Source organism: Heteronotia binoei, chromosome 1, assembly GCF_032191835.1.
Source record: "Heteronotia binoei isolate CCM8104 ecotype False Entrance Well chromosome 1, APGP_CSIRO_Hbin_v1, whole genome shotgun sequence".
NCBI classification, from domain to species: Eukaryota; Metazoa; Chordata; class Lepidosauria; order Squamata; family Gekkonidae; genus Heteronotia; species Heteronotia binoei.
In genome coordinates this window covers 112,535,386-112,546,792 of record NC_083223.1, presented here as the reverse complement: position 1 = coordinate 112,546,792, position 11,407 = coordinate 112,535,386, and positions in this window count along the sequence as shown.

The window sequence follows — 11,407 nt, the reverse complement described above, 5'->3', positions numbered from 1 at the left end:
AGCTGCGTCTTCAACAGCAGTGCCTCGATGCTGGTAACCTCTGCCCGCTTGAGGACTTCAGTGTTGGTCACAAAGTCACTCCAGTGGATGTTGAGGATGGTGCGAAGGCAGCGCTGATGAAAGCGCTCAAGGAGTCGCAGGTGATGACGGTATAAAACCCACGATTCGGAGCCATAGATGAGGGTTGTCATCACAACCGCTTTGTAAACATTGATCTTTGTGCCTTTTTTCAGATGCTTGTTGCTCCACACTCTTTTGTGCAATCGGCCAAATGCACGGTTTGCCTTTGCCAGCCTGTTGTCAATCTCCTTGTCGATCTTGGCATCTGAGGAGATGATGCACCCCAGGTAGCTGAACTGCTGGACTGTCTTCAGAACTGATTCACCCACAGTGATGCAGGGAGGGTGATAATCTTCCTGGGGTGCAGGCTGGTGGAGAACTTCTGTCTTCTTCAGACTAACTTCTAGGCCGAATAGCTTGGCAGCCTCTGCAAAGCAGGACGTCATATGCTGCAGAGCTGATACCGAGTGGGAGACGAGTGCAGCATCATCAGCAAACAGTAGCTCTCGGATGAGTTTTTCCATTGTCTTGGAGTGTGCCTTTAGTCGCCTCAGGTTGAACAGGCTGCCATCGGTGCGATAGCGGATGTAGACACCATCGTCCTCATCTAGATCTACTGCGGCTCTTTGAAGCATCATGCTAAAGAAGATCGTAAAGAGAGTTGGCGCAAGAACGCAGCCTTGCTTTACACCTGTGCCTATTGGGAAGGGCTCCGAGAGGTCGTTGCAGTGTCTGACTTGGCCTCGCTGGTCTTCGTGTAGCTGGATGATCATGCTGAGGAACCTTGGGGGACATCCTAAACGTTCCAAGATTTGCCACAGGCCTTTCCTGCTAACGGTATCGAAAGCTTTGGTAAGGTCGACAAAAGTCACATACAGACCCTTGTTCTGTTCCCTGCATTTCTCTTGGAGCTGCCTGAGAACAAATACCATGTCGGTGGTGCTCCTGTTAGCTCTGAAGCCGCACTGGCTCTCTGGGAGGAGTTCTTCTGCAATGGTGGGCACCAGTCTGTTCAGGAGTATTCTGGCAAGGATTTTGCCTGCGATGGAGAGCAGGGTTATCCCCCGGTAGTTGGAGCAGTCTGACTTTTCCCCTTTGTTCTTGTATAGGGTGATGATGATTGCATCGCGAAAGTCCTGTGGTAATTTGCCTTGTTCCCAGCAGGTGACAAGTACTTTGTGAAGTGAGCTATGTAGTACTGTGCCCCCATGCTTCCAGATCTCTGGTGGAATTCCATCAACTCCTGCTGCCTTGCCACTTTTCAGTTGCTTGATGGCTTTAACAGTCTCTTCTAGGGTGGGGATCTCATCCAACTCTGTTTTCACCGGTTGAAGTGGGGTGAGGTGGATTGCTGAATCTTGAACTACGCGGTTGGCACTGAAGAGAACCTGAAAATACTCCGACCACCGGTTCAGTATGGATGCCTTGTCTGTGAGGAGCACTTGGCCGTCTGCACTATGCAAGGGACTCTGAGCCTGATAAGATGGACCATATACTGCCTTCAGGGCTTCGTAGAACCCTCTTAAATCACCAGTGTCTGCACACAGCTGGGTTCTCTCTGCAAGCTTGGTCCACCACTCGTTCTGAATGTCTCGAAGCTTGCGCTGGAGGTTGCTACATGCAGCGCGAAAGGTTGCTTTTTTCCCAGGACAGGAGGGCTGAGCAAGATGTGCTTGGTAGGCAGATCTCTTTTTTGCCAGTAATTCTTGGATCTCTTGATTGTTCTCATCAAACCAGTCCTTGTTCTTCCTTGTGGAGAACCCGAGGACTTCTTCAGAGATCTGCAGGACGGTAGTTTTTAGGTGTTCCCAGAGTGCTTCTGGAGAAGGGTCTGTGGGGCAACTGAGGTCCTCAATTCTTGACTGGAGTTTTGCCTGGAAGGCAGCTTTAACTTCGGCTGACTGGAGGCTGCCAACCTGAAACTTCCTCCGAGGGATACCTCCTCTCCTGGGTGTGGGTTTAAAGTGAAGACGGAGACGGCCCCTACTTACTGCCCCACGTTACCGATCCCGCCTTTGCGTTTGGAATTTTCTCAACCGGGGGGTGGGGGGTGGGGGGTCTTCAACTACCAGTTTTGAACAGGTTCCTGTGCCTTTAAAGCTGTTTGATCTATGGGCGGCAGCGAGGGATTGATACGCGTTCTCTTTACCACCACGAACAGCACCAGCTAACAGACCATGCTGAGAGTCCCCTTAGACCTTCCTTTCTGTCACAGAGGCTAGGCCTAGGCTTTCGAGATGAGACATCCACAGGTGGCTTTCCATTGCATACTTCTACCTAGGAAAAGGAAAGGTCCCCTGTGCAAGCACCAGTCGTTTCCGACTCTGGGGTGACACTGCTTTCACAACGTTTTCATAGCAGACCTTTTTACGGGGTGGTTTGTCATTGCCTTCTCCAGTCATCTACACTTTCCCCCCAGCAAGCTGGGTACTCATTTTACCGACCTCGGAAGGATGGAAGTCTGAGTCAACCTGGAGCCAGCTACCTGAACAAGCTTTCGCTGGGATCGAACTCAGGTCGTGAGCAGAGGGCTCCGACTGCAGTAGTGCAGCTTTACCACTCTGTGCCGCGGGGCTCTTACCTCTACCTAGAGAGGACCCTTTACTTCCTTGGAGATCTCCCATCCAGTTAGGAATCAGGGCTGACACTGCTTAAGCTTCCAAGGTCTGACAAGATCAGCTCACCAGGGCTACATACAGCCACATGCTAGTTATTAAAATTGACACCAATTCGAAACCTGTTCCAAGAGAATATCTGTTTTTGTTTTCTTTTCTTAAAAAGAAAGTTCCGAGGCCAAAACCTCCTTGGAAGTGGGACATGGTTGCTTTATGAAAACAAAAAGCACTCTGCTGGATCAGGCTATTTCTCTCCCATGTTGTTTCAGGGCACACTGTCATAGACTTGTTTCAAAGCAACCTAACGTGAATTTCTGGGGAATACAATGCATTGCTTTAGTCCAGTGCAGCTCTGGTAATTAGCTGAATCGACAAAACTGCTTGAATGTTCATCAGTACTTGATGCCAGGCCAGAATTCCCTTTGGGCCATCCACGTGGAAGCCGGTTGAAAATGGCTTCACCTTCAGCACAGCACTTGTAGCAGTGTGGAGTGTAACCTGTTGAGCAACTCACCACATATGCCTCTTGCAGCTTGTGAATTGTTTCCATGCCACTGCTAGATTAAGCAGTCGGGGGTTGTTAATGGCATAGAACATCTTCATACGGTGAACAGGAATGTGAGGCAAGCTGCATTTCCAAATTATTGCAACTATGGCATGATGAAATACAGAAGATGTTTCAGCTGGTTCCCACATGGCTGGCACAGGGTGAAGACTGTCCATCTCTGTGAATCAGTTGTTTGAATCCCTTGATGTCTCTCTCTAAAAGGCATAACACATGTTGTGCTGGTGCGAACCCTTCCTTCCTCTGCTTTGATCTGTTTCAGCATGGCCAGAAAATAAGTAGCCACTGACTGGTAAACTACTGTATGATGTGGTTACTCCAGAGGATGGATACTTTAACAATTATTTTCCCATTATGGAGCGGCTCAAAGCAAACTGCAGAGTCCCTGCCCTGAAGAACAGTTCAAGGAGCAAATTACTTAAAAATACTGCCGAGGTATTCCACAAGGGGGCATGGCAGTGTCATGTTCCAAATTCTACTTTGATCACTTCAGAGAGAATATGTAGACTATGTATGTCAAAGCAAATAGGTAGCCAGTGCAATCAATATAGCAGTGAAATAGGTGTTCTGAGTATCTGATCCTTGACAAGAGACTCACTATCGCATTTTCTATCAACTTAAACTTTTGAGACATCTTCAAAGGTAGTTCCATGTAAAGGACATTATAGTTGCCCAATATGGAGGTTATAGAAGAATGGGTCAGTATGGTTAGGTCTGCAGAGTCTAACTAAGTGGTTTACAAACCAGATGTGATTGAAAGAAGGTGATCCTAGCAAAAGCACTGCCCTGATTACTACCAACAAAGTTGGGTCCAAGAGTACCCCTAAACTCTTAACTCAGTTTGTCAAAGCAAACTTAACCCCATCTAGGTCTGATAAATCAACACATAAATCAAAGTTAAACACTTTGCCTTCTCAACCAGTATCACCTTAATCATGTCTGGATTAAGCTTCAGTTTGTTAACTCTCAAGTCACTTGACCACAGCCTTAGGACACCTTCACAACAGCTTTTGGAAACTTGGATAGTGATATATAAAGATGGGTGCTATTTAAATATTGGTGTCAATCCACTCTGAACCTCTTGATGATTTTAGTCAAAGATTTGACATGTAGTTTAAAGAGCACTCGGAATAAAATGGACCCAAAAGCATGTTCTGACTAGTTGATTCTGCCTCTCCTTTAGGCAGAATCAGGAACCTCTTTGGTTCTTGAAGGCAAAAAAGAGCAAAACCATGAGAAGACTGTCCTTTTAATCCCCAAAACTGATTTTAGTCAATCCACCAAGATATCATGGTAAATCTAACAGTATCGGCAGTGACAGATTGCCCTTATCTGTAGCTGGAGATTATCTGACAAAATAAAATGGAAATAAAGTTTCACCTGAACGACCAACATTTATCACAGCTGGAGCTTTTTTGGCTCACTTCTTCACACAAAACATCTCCCAGCTCTGAATTCTTCCCCCTTCTCTAATTTTTTCAGATAATCTATTTTAAGATAATTTATTTCTACCAAAAATCATGACCAGATATATAAAAAATACATAAAAGATTTTCCGTATAAAATTTTCTGAAATGATTGTCTTCCAATAATCATCTGGAGAAATGAGCTCTTACTCATGCAAACTCTTGCATGTGTAAATGTTAGTGTTTAAGGTGCCACTGGACTTGTGTTTTTATTTTGCTATGATAAATCGATACCCCTTTGGAATTAACACAAACGAAAGCTTTTAAAACTGATTCAGTCCTGAATCCTGGCCTGAAGCCAAACTAAAATGAGTCATGGGCAAATATAAACATTTTATTAGGCTGAAAATCAGAAAGCCAAACATCCAAAGGGGGAAATAAAACAGCTTCCTCAAGTCATTTCTGAGTAAGAAATCATATGAATGTGTCATTTTTATTTATTTGAATGTGTAGTTTTGTGTTGTATTAGCACAGGCATATTTTTTTTAATTATTTGCAGGGAATTTTGTCTTGTGTGATATGGCCCCAAGAAGTGAGTATTTTTTTTCCTTCGGGAAAATCCATTCTAGTGTATGCTCTTCAGCTTTATGAGCAATACACTAGAACAAAGTCACTGCTACGAGGAGTGGAAAGCACTGGATGCACCAATGTTTTAACTTGACCTAAATTAACTTCAAGTACAGTAGGTATGGCCAGGCACTTGTCACAGAGGTGGGCATCCTAACTACGTGCAGTGACAACAGTGGTGCTTAGAAGCAAAAGCCTCTCATGGCAGAGATGCTGGTGTACATTCAGATTTGGTGAGGACTAAACAACACTAATGATTCAACCACAAGCTAGTATTTTCTGCAGCAATAATGTTTGCATTGCCTATTATAGCACTCGGGGGCTTCATATGGAATCAACAGAAGTCTTGTGTCACCTTGAAAGCTTTTTAAAAATTATTCCAGCAGAAGTGTTCCACTTCCTAAAATGCAGAAGAGGGCTCTGGTCCATGAAAATTTATGCTAGAACGAAAACTTGTTAGTCTATGAGAGGCCTTAACATACCTACAACAAGGCCACCTTGAGTGACCTTACCACTGCTTTCCAAGTTACAGCGGAAGCAAATGGAAGTGTAAAACTCGACCAGGAACTGCCATACCAGTTGAATATCATCGCTTAACACATCACAGTGCTAACAGCTGGAGTTAACCAAGTTTGGAATTTGAGCCAGGGTTCAGCAGGCGAAAGTTCTGGAACCTATTTTCAGTGCACTAGGGCTCGGACCTGGGGTGTATTTAATTTCAAAAGTTTTAAGCATGTGCAAAGTGGCTCAGCTAGTTCCCACATGTCTTAGGAAGGGGAGGGGAAATTTCTGGGTAAGAGGATGTTACTTCCTGACAGCCTAGTGCCACTGCATTGCCTATTTTATGATGAAATACTACTGTGCACACTGTGGTGGGAACAATTCTAAACTTCCAAAAACACCTCAGCCAGTGTAGGATACCATGTTCTAAAACCATGCAGGAAGGCAGACTAGTAAAGGTCAAGGTAAGGCTCTTTATTCAATACCTGACATCGGGGTTTTTTTTTTTGTAGCAGTAACTCCTTTGCATATTAGGCCACATACCCCTGATGTAACCAATCCTCCAAGAGCTTACAGGGTGTGGCCTGATATGCAAAGGAGTTCCTGTTACAAAAAAAGCCCTGCCTGACATAGAGATGAAATGTTAGGCTTTTGTGGTCCTTAGGAAGACTCTGCCTGCTCTGTCAAAACATCCCCACACTGGAATTCTCTTGCCCTGAACTTCTGAAACTTATCACTTTCTTGCATTAAGGTACAACTGAAATCTTTTTATTTCACTAAACATTTCAATGCTTATGAATCATTTATGATGCAGTCTTTTAAAAATTCTGCTATTTATTATTATTAATTTGATTTATTAATCACCCCATATTGGCTTATGCCGGGCTCAGGGCGATGTACAGGCATATGCCATAAAAGCAGCACACAAGTTAAAAACCAACATAATAAACTAAAACTAGAATTTTAACAATTAAATTTTTTTGTCCTATGGGTTTTTATTGTTGTTGTTCCTACTCTGGACTACCGAGGGGGGGGGGGGGGCTTACAAAGTGTTGGGGGGGGGGAGAAAAAAGGAATGTGACAGCTGATGATAACTGTTGCTGCTCTCAACCAAAAGCCTGGCAGAACATCTCTGCCTTACAGGTCCTGCAGAATTGCATGAGATCCCGCAGGGCCCTGGCGTCATTTGTCAGAGAGTTCCACCAGGTTGGGGCCAGGACCGAAAAGGCCCTGGCCATGGTTCAGGACAAGACCTCCCTAGGGCCAGGGCTCACCAGTAAGTTGTTATCAGTGGAGCGTAAAGCTCTCCTAGGGACATACCAGAGGAGATGGCCTTGCAGATATGTCTCAGACCTTTCAAGGCCTTAAAAGTAAAAACCAAGGCCTTGAACCTGACTCAATATTCCACCAGAAAAAGTGTAACTGGTCAAATATGTGCCGTCCATGGAGTTTCTGTCAGGACTCACACTGCCACATTCTTGACCTGATGAAATTTCTGGGTCAGTCTCAAGAGTAGGCCAGCGTAGAGCTACTTGCAGTAGTCTAATCTGGAAGCAACTATTGCATGGATTACCATGGCTCGGTCAGGGCACAACAAGAAAGGGCCCAGTTGCCAAGCTTAGTGAAGGTGAAAAAACACCAGCTTGGCAATGTGCATGACATGGGCCTCCATGAAAAGGGAGGTATCCAAAGTCATGCTCAAACTCTTGATGTATGGCACTGGTGTTAATGGTACTCCATTAAGAGCTGGAAGTCTTCTCCCAAATCTGCTCCCCCCCCCCCCCCGCCAAAGAACCTCCATCTTTGCTGAATTCAGCGTCAGTCTGCTCGCTCTTGGCCATCCCACCACAGCCTCCAGACCCTCAGCCAAATTTTGCAGGACAATGGTCAGGTGACCACCCTATAACAGCTATAGCTGGGTGTCATCTGTAACTAAGTGTATGTTGGCATTTTATAGACTACTGTGAATCATCTTGACCACTATAGACAAGTAGCTTATGGGTTTAAAAAGCTCTTTTTGCGTGTTCAGGCCTGTGGCTACAGGGGGCCTGTGGGGACCCTGCCCCCTGACTTCATGTCGGGTGCCACAACTCAGGTACCACTGACCTTCTCTCCCCCTGCCACCACTTCAGGGGTGAAAGCTGAGAGGCTGGGGGCCAGCCCCTCCCTCATCCCACAATTTAAATTGCACAGGAGGGGTACCCAGGAGCAGCTGCTGCCCCTCCCATGCCATTTAAAGGGCCCACCAGGGGAGGAAGGGAGCAGCCCCCGCCTCTCAGCTTTCACCCCTGTGGCCCCTCAAGCAGTGGTGGCAGCAGCAAGGGGGCGTGGGTGGGAGGGAAGGTCTGACTTGGGCACCCTGAGTCACAGTGGCAGTGGCCAGAGGAGGGGAACTGCGAAGTGCCCCCTGACTTCGTAAAATGCCCCCCAACTTTTAAAATCCAGACTACAGGCCTGCGCATGTTACTGTTCCCAGCTTCCTGCTCCTCCTCACTACTATCAGCAGAAGGAAATTTTAGTGAAGCAAAGATTTCTTTGTAAGCAGTAATTATTGGAGATTTATGGGGCCTTTGTAACATCTGCTTATTTATTTATAATGGAGGGAAGCACCCAAACAACCCAGTTGGAAAGCAACTTCAGCAAGGTCAACAGCAAGAAGAAATAAGCTCTTCACCCATCTCCTGGCTGAGTCAGACAAGACAGCTGCAAAAACTCAGCCCTTTCTATTCTGTTGGCTTTGTGCCAGATGCCACACTATTTCGCTACAACTCTAACCCAAGAAGCTGGGTGGTATCAGTAGCTTGTAGCCACTGGACATCAGTACTGGTTTTAGGAAATTCTCTGCTTTGGAGAGCATACCACATTTTCCTTATGCGATCAGTGCTTCCATTCAGAAGGAATATATTGCATAAAATATGTGTCATATATCACTCAAGTGCCTTTGTGAAAGAACAGCTGTTCAGAAGGATCCCCTGACCCAAATCATGTAACTCCCTAAGCTTCTGAGGGGCTGGTGGTTCTGCCTTTTGTTTCTGGAAGGCTTGGTAAGTAAGTTCTAGTGTGGCAGCAGTTCCCCAGTATTCTCTCAGGAATGATTACATTTCTTCTGGGTAATGACCACACACAGTTGTATTTAACTGAGTGTCAAAAAAGATGGGGCCAACAGACAAAATAGCAGCAATGTCTGTGTCTATGTTAGCAGCAACTACAGGGAAAAATTCACCTGAAGTTAAGCCCTTTAAAATGCCCCTATTTTTTTCCAATAAAAAAGTCAAACATAGTCTAAATTGCTTTTAGAGCCCCATGCCACAGAGCGGTAAAGTTGCAGTACTGCAGTCCTAAGCTTTGCTCGTGAGTGGTAAAGCTGTAGTACTTCAGTCCTAAGCTCTTCGATCCCGGTGGAAACTGGGTTCAGGTAGCTGGATCAAGGTTGACTCAGCCTTCCATCCTTCCGAGGTAGGTAAAATGAGTACCCAGCTTGCTGGAGAAAAAGTGTTGATGAGTGGGGAAGGCAATGGCAAACCACCCCGTAAAAAGTCTGCCATGAAAACGTGAAAGCAACGTCACCAGAGTCGGAAGTGACTGGTTCTTGCACAGGGGACTACCTTTACCTTTTTAAATTGCTTTTACTAAAATGGATAGGACTTTTAAACATTTCTCTTTGGTTGGCTTATGCTCAAGATTGGTATTAGCTTTAGAAATCTTACTGCAGAATAATGCTCAAAATGCAACAGTCCTCTCTTTCTGTGATTTCTTTTGTATTGGGAGGGGGAGTCTACGGTGAAAAGGACTGTTTAAAATTTTACATATTTCTGCCAAGTGATTATTTTTGTTTTCTTTTGTTTGTGGCTCCTGCTACTGCTGTTGGGCATCCTTGGGTTTTGATGGTCACATCAAAGGAGCTGTTGTGGCATGAGAACTGGGCAATGTGAGCCAAATAATGCCTGGATTTATTACCAAGGTCAGTTCCCATGATTGTTAGTGGGCAGCAGGCAATGGTGTCATAATCCTTATTCTCTTGGGAAAGCATATTGTGCTGTTAAAATGGTTTAAATAGTTGAATAGTGATTTACTAATGTGACTCATTCTCATAGGTTTACTAGGTCCTGACATGCATCCTGAGGAAGAACCAGCAGGAGCACTTAAAGGTCATATTGCCAGCAGTAGGCAAATATACCTTTCTCATTATTATTGCTAATAATAGTTTTAGCTGTATAGCTCAATGCTTGTGGCTTAATCAAATGAATAGTTTTGTGTCTTATTCATGTAAGACCCTTAAAAACATGCTAGACAACATTTGATGGTATGACAAACTGTACATTATAAAAAGAAAAATGCTACTAGAACCTTTGGCAAAGATTGTTTTAAACCCCACTACAGGAAAAGAGTTCTACTAGCTAGGCTGGATCTAAGGTTTACTCAAAATCTGTAAAATGGATTCCATTTTACTGCCTGGATAGAAATCAGGATACTGAATTTTAAGAAACGAGCACTTGGTGCATATTGCCCCAGTCTACCCAATATGTTGATGCAGTATGATAACATTTGTGACCTTTTTAGCTTATGGATTCACAAATCTTTGCTCTAGAATCCCTCATCCTATTTACTTTGCTTTCTGAGCTGCCAGCAGCCCATATACAGGCAGGAGAAACAGGCTTTATTTATGGAAAGAAGCAGAGATGTTTCTTATGCATGCATACATCATGCTTCATTCTAACTTTCAAAGGCTTTGTTTGTTCCAGTGGTACCTTTACTCCAAATAAGAGCTCTAGTATGGCCCCCACTCCATCTTAAATATGTGATGCTAAGAGACATAAAACCTCAGTATTTTGGCACTGTTCTCAAAATCACCCCAATATTGCAGGGATAATCTGACCTGGATAGCTCAGGCTAGCCCAATCTCATGGTCCTGCTAGTATTTGGATGGAAGACCTCCAAGGAATACCAGGGTGTAATGCAGAGGCCAGCAAAGGCAAACCACCTCTGAATGTGTCTTGCCTTGAAAACCCCATGGGGTCCCCATAAGTCAGCTGTGACTTGATGGTATTGTCCAGCGCCACCATCTCAGGGATACACTGGCAATACATTCTTCATAAAAGGAATAAATAGTTTTTATTTATTGAGATTCATGGCCAGCTGGCCTGACCCTGAGACCTGATGTTTGTGTCTCAATTTAAAGGTCACTAATAAACTATCTGTACCTTGATTTAGTGTGCTGTCGAAAATGCACGAGGTGCCATCCTAGCCAAGCCCCTGCTACACACAGCCATACATATAAACTGCACTTCTCTTGAAGAACCTGTTCTCAAAAGTATGAGAGCCTCCCATAGAAGGTATGGATAGCTGTTGAAAGAGGGGTTATAGCTCAGTGGTCAGGCCCATGCTTTACATGCACAAAGTCTGGATCCAAGACCCATTTCCTTCCATCAGTAGTGATTCCTCCGCTGGATGCACCAGTAGCTCACACGCTTCACCTGTACATTCAGGAATGTCTAGCTGTTCCCTAACCCTTCCCAGTGAGTTTATTACAATCAAGTCAACCCATCCCTTTCTGGCTGGTTCACTATAGAAAGTTCACCTCATGTGTGAATTTTTAGTGCTGGGGGACAATAAAGTAACTAGTGTTTTGTTTT